This window comes from Arachis hypogaea, chromosome 10, assembly GCF_003086295.3.
Source record: "Arachis hypogaea cultivar Tifrunner chromosome 10, arahy.Tifrunner.gnm2.J5K5, whole genome shotgun sequence".
NCBI lineage: Eukaryota > Viridiplantae > Streptophyta > Magnoliopsida > Fabales > Fabaceae > Arachis > Arachis hypogaea.
The window spans coordinates 78,798,219-78,804,365 of record NC_092045.1 but is presented as its reverse complement, the minus strand read 5'-3'; the positions used below and the strand labels follow the sequence as shown (position 1 = coordinate 78,804,365).

Below are 6,147 nucleotides of genomic sequence, written 5' to 3'. Positions count from 1 at the left end.
CTTTATTATCAAACAGAATGCAAAATTAATGCCTTCTTGTGTCTATGTACTCTTGTGTATTTGTGTCTATGTCTTCATAATTTTAAGACATGAACCAAACATAGCCTTAGGACATAAAGGGTGAGAATAAAGACTTAGAAGTCTGAAATTCAGCTTTGAAAACTCAAAATCAGCTTTGGAGTGAAAACGGGGTCACGCGTGCGCGTTGCCCACGCGCACGCGTGGAAGTCAGAAAGGCAAGGCGACGCATACGCATCAGCCATGTGTACGCGTGGGAGTCAGAATAGCAGAGTGACGCGTGCACGTTAGCTACGCGTACGTGTGGGTGCATTTTGTGCTCATCGCACACAACCAGCACACTACCCACGCAACTCTCGGGATTTTCTACGAAGCATTCGCATCAGTGTAGCGACGCGTACGCGTCAGCCAGGCGCACACGTGGGGGAGTAAAACTTGAGAGTGACGCGTGCGCGTGGAAGCCCGATTTGCCAAAAAATTTACTAAGTTAAAAAGCTGCAGAAATTCATTTTTAAACCTCAAACTTCCACCACACAAAACTTCTTCTACAAAATTCCTTTTTCAACCATTTCTGAACCGTTGGAAAGATCGTTGAATAAACTTTCATAAAAATCCAATTTTAAAGAATTCCAAACTCCGTGGACCAAGTTACGGACCGCCAGAGTTGGTCAAAAATCAGTTGTTATCCAAAAATAGAAATCACCAATTTTTTCAATATTTAGAAGCCAAATTCATTTTCGCTCATCCAAATGATCACAACCCAACCACATTTACATAATTACACTCAACTAAAACCAAACCTACCTTGATGAACGGAAAATTGATGGTTTAGAAGTTCACAAATGAAACCTCGTTGTAAGTATAGTTTCTAAACCAACAAACTATCCTTTCATACAAAATTGTTTGTCACGAGTACAAACCGCTAAAATTAATAACCAAAGTATTCAAATCTCGGGTCATCTCTCAAAGGAATTGCACGGAAATGTTCTTACTATTGGTCATGGGATGCATATTTTGGGGTTTTAATAAGAAGCATGAAGAGTAAATGGCAAGAAAGTAAATGAACTCAAATGTAAAAAGCCCTTAGCAAGGTATGGAAATTAGAAGTCATATCCTCATTATCCTCCTCAATTGTGACGTCAATTGTCTATTACTCCCACTTAGTCAAACTCTAGCTATGAAGGAAGGTCAAGTGGATGAATCAATTTGATTCCTCAAGTCCTAGTCAACTCCTAAGGAAAGACTAGAGTTAGTAGAATTCAAATCAACTAGCAACTTTCAATTATCAATCAACAAAAGAGTTAGATAATTCAAGAGTCTCCAATTACTCAACCAAAGCCAAGTGGAGGAGAAAAATCTACACTAACATCCTTCCAAGTATTTTATCAAACACTTGGAAGGCATAAAAGGAAAGTAAAATCAAATTGCAAGAAAAGTAAATCTACAATTACTAATTGCAAGGAATTAACAACAATAAAGCAAATCAACAATAAAGGAAAATAGAACATAAATTGCATTAAAAGGAAAATAGGGAAAACAAGAGTGCATCAACATAAAAGCAAAGAATTACAAGAATTAAAGTACAAAACTAGAGAGAGGAAAGGTAGAGGAACAAGAATTGGTAAAGGAAAAGTAAATCAAGGCATGAATTAAACCTAGATCTAGAAAAGAATTAAACATAATCCTAATCCTAATTCTAGAGAAAAGAGAGAGCTTCTCTTTCTAGAAAATAACTAAAGCCTCAACTAAACTATAACTAACTAGATGATTGATACCCCTTCATTCCTTGGGTTTAATAGCATTAGAAGTGAGTTGGATTTAGGCCTAGAAAGTCCAGAAATCGTCCCCAATGAATTCACTTTAATGAGGTCACGTGCGAATATCGACGCGTACGTGTGGGTCACGTGTATGCGTCCCTTGGCAACTTTCCATCCACGCGTACGCGTCGCCATGCGACTTCATATTCCACGCGTGTGCGTCTGCTACACTTTTGCGTTGATCTCAGCATCCCAAATCCTTGGTTTCCTATGATCTCTCCACTTGCATGCTTTTTCTCTTCATTCCTTTGATCCATTCCTAGCCTTTTCGATCTTAATTCACTTAACAAGCATATCAAGGCATCTAGTGGAATCAAAGGTGAATCAAAATAATCAATTAAAGGCTTAAAAAGCATGTTTTCACACTCAATCACAATTTAGGAAGAAATCATGAAACCATGCTATTTCATTGGATAAATGTGGGTAAAGTGGATAAAATCTACCTAAATTAAGTACAAAATGTACCACGAAATAGTGGTGCATCATACCTCATCTACACAATTTCACCCAAAACTATCAAATTCTACACCTTAATTCCTCAAACCTTACTATTCAATAATCAAACCAATTATTCACACATTCAATATCTAAAATCCATCCAACCACTTATATCATCACACAATACACACATCAACTTACCTTCCTTACCTCTTTTCGGCCTCTGGCCCAAGATTCACGGCCTCCGGCCCAAATTCACAATTTAAATGTATATTTCACAAACCAATATTTATTATCCAGTTAATCAAATTTTCAACACACCAAACATACAAATTCACACAATTCTCAACCCAATCATTAATTTACATTACGTATCAACTATGCATATTAGTACCAACCATTTACACAATCCAAACTTAATCTTAGGGGCATCTAGCCTAGGAATTCTCATCACAGCATATGGTACTGATGCCAAGGCATCTTAGGCTAGTTTCACTAGCATTTTTCTGTTAGTTTTAGTTGTTTTATGCATTTTCTTGAGCTTAAAGTAACCAAGAATGGTTAAATGAATAACAAAGCAATGAACCATCCAAACAGTATGATTTTGATGCAAATTCCATGAGTTTTTAGTTATATTACTTGAATGCTATGAATGGAAGATTTCTCATGAAATTTTGCAAGACTTTGATGCAGTTGTTTGGATGATTTCAGGGAAGAAGAGGTTAGGCAAGGAAGCAACAAAATCAATAAAGGAAGCTTGAATATCACATGTGGAGTTTAAGTTCCAGTTTAAGCTTAAACTGGAACTTAAACTGCCAAGCCATATAAGGCTGGGAACTATCAGTGGCGTTTAAGCTCCAGTTTAAGCTTAAACTGGAGCTTAAACGCCAAAATCATGAAAGCTGAGGAAAAGCTGAAAGTGGCGTTTAACCTCCAGTTTAACCTTAAACTGGAAGTTAAACACCAGAAATGAGAAATGCACCAGGGAGCCATTTCCACGTTTAAGCTCCAGTTTAACCTTAAACTGAAGCTTAAACGTGTTCGACCAAAATTCTCCTCCAGGGTTGCTTTCTTCATTTCCACGTTTAAGCTTCAGTTTAACCTTAAACTGAAGCTTAAACGTGTTCGACCAATCCACACTCCAGGGTTGCTTTCTTCCATTTCCACGTTTAAGCTTCAGTTTAACCTTAAACTGAAGCTTAAACGTGCTTGAGTTATACCACCTCCAGAAGTGTCCAACGTTTAAGTTCCAGTTTAAGCTTAAACTGGAACTTAAACGTGCTTCCACAAAAGGCATCACTGGAAGTGTCTGGCGTTTAAGTTGCAGTTTAAGCTTAAACTGCAACTTAAACGCCACTATTTGAAAAGGTTTCTGGGCCAAAGATATTGCAGTTTTAAGTTAGCATTTGAGCACAAACATTAACTTAAACGTACTCTGGTATGAAACCCAATTGAATATCATGGTTTATGGGATTGGGCCTGAAGAATTGATGAGTCTGGAATTTCAATTTGTTGAGTCATGTGTCATTACTTGATTATCACTAAGTTGGCTCAATGAATGTTACAGAATTGGATCAGCAGCCTCATCAGGATTATGGATCATAAACCCAAAGCAAAAGGAAATCAGGGAAAGGCCTCAAAGCCCAAGAAACACAACAGAAGCTCAATTTAGAAAGTGTATAAATAGGATAGAATTTAAGTTAGTACGGGGACTTTGGATCATTTTTTGAGTTTTCATACTTTTTGTAATTGAATTCAGAGCTGTGACTCACTAAACCCCTTTCATTGGGTTAGGGAGCTCTATTGTAATTCAATGAATCAATAATAGTTTTTATCTTCTTCTTCAATCTTTTCTCTTGAATTTTGTTAGAAAGCTTCTCGATCTAATTCCATTGGTTAGTTGTCTTGGGAAAGAAACTATCCATAATTGGAATCCTTCGGAACCTTGGGAAAGGAATGGAGGATTCATGCTAGAGAAGCTTTCTCACAGTGAATTGGATTGGGGTTTGGATGGATATTGTGACATGTAATCCTACCAAATTGTGGTTCATGAAACTGTGTGGTATAATCAGTGATCGAGCATCATCTCTTCTTATGAACATTTAAACCAAGGGATTGGGAATTTGTTTGTTTTTAGAGAGAATTGGTGAGCCAAGGGATTGGGATCCAATCATATAAGATTGCCAAGCAAAATTCAATGAATGCATTGGTTGAGGAAGGGATAAAAATGTTTTGATTCGGAGATCTCAATATCTCCTGAAACCCAATGAATTCCCCATTTCTGATCTACCACTTTCTCTTTACATTCTGCAATTAAATTCATGCAATCACCCCGATCCCTTTTTAATTTCAGCAATTTAGCTTCTCGCTCTTTAATTCATGCAATTTAAGATTCCGCAATTTCAATTTCTTGCCATTTACGTTTCCCGCAAATTTTACATTCCGCAACTCTCATCTAAATCTTGATTCCGCTCAACTAGAACACACTTCTAATCCGAATTGCTCACTCAACCAATCCTTGTGGGATTCGACCTCACTCTATTGTGAGTTTTTACTTGACGATAACCGGTGCACTTGCCGGAAGGAATTTTTGCCGATCGTGCAATTTCCTAAAATCGTAGCATCAAGTTTATGGCGCCGTTGCCGGGGATTGGTTTTCGATTGACAATTCTCAAATTGGAAGTTAACTAGATTGAGCATTTTTCTTGTTTTGTTAATTCAGTTCAAGTTACTTGTTGAATTTTAATTTCTGCACTCTGTTACTTGCTTTCTTTCTTTATGCCTTTAAATTCAAGCAACTAACTCACTGACTCACTAACTATTTGAATTAATTCCTCAACTGCTCTAACCATACTCTTCCATTAACCAAGAGTATTTCACTTGTTTGTTGCCTGCGCTGTGTTCTTGTATGACAGGTAGGAGAGGAGAGACATCAACTCCTCCATATACCGAACCAGAGAGGACCCTTCATAAACTTAGAAGGGAAGCAAGAGGGAAGAGAGTACTGGGAGAAGAAGAATCTGAAGGAGAATCTGAGGACAATTTTGAGGAAGCTCTAGATCTCAACATGGATAGAGAAGTTCACAACCATGAGAGAGCTGATGGAAACAATGCCATTCCCGAGAGGAGGGTTCTTGGTTCATACATAAACCCAACCTCTGGGAATTGTGGTAGTAGCATTCAGAAACCACCCATTCAGGCCAACAATTTTGAACTCAAACCACAGCTAATATCACTGGTAGAGAATCATTGTTCATTTGGTGGGAGTGCTAATGAAGATCCAGACCAACATCTCACAAAATTCCTGAGAATTTGCGACACTGTGAAGTCCAATGGAGTCCAGGAAGATGCCTATAAACTGCTCTTGTTCCCATTTTCACTTAGGGACAAGGCAGCTAAGTGGCTGGAATCATTCCCAAGGGGGAGCCTAACAACCTGGGATGAGGTGGAAAGCAAGTTTCTAGCACGTTTCTACCCCCCACAAAAGGTCAATAGGCTTCGATCTGAGGTTCAGACTTTTAGACAACAAGATGGTGAAACTCTCTACGAGGCATGGGAGAAGTTCAAGGATTTGACAAGGAAATGCCCACCAGACATGTTCCATGACTGGGTGCAATTGCATATTTTCTATGATGGACTTTCTTATGAATCAAGGAAGGCTGTAGACCATTCATCAGGAGGTTCATTGAACAGGAAAAAGACTGTGGAAGAAGCCATTGAAGTGATTGAGACAGTGGCTGAGAATGAGTACTACTATGCTTCAGAGAGACACAACACTAAGGGAGTCATGGAGCTGAACCATGTTGATACAATTCTAGCCCAAAACAAGGTGTTTGCCAAGCAACTAGCAGAGCTCACCAGGAAATTAGAAACA

At 38.4% G+C, this 6,147-nt stretch overlaps 1 non-coding gene across 1 annotated transcript; it reads right to left on the bottom strand.

Moving 5' to 3' along the window:
• Positions 1-5,766: 5,766 nt before the first annotated feature.
• LOC112719480 (small nucleolar RNA R71) lies at positions 5,767-5,870 on the bottom strand. The gene has a single exon (XR_003161781.1). It is a non-coding gene; the product is annotated as a small nucleolar RNA R71 (small nucleolar RNA).
• Between the last annotated feature and the right edge of the window lie 277 nt (positions 5,871-6,147).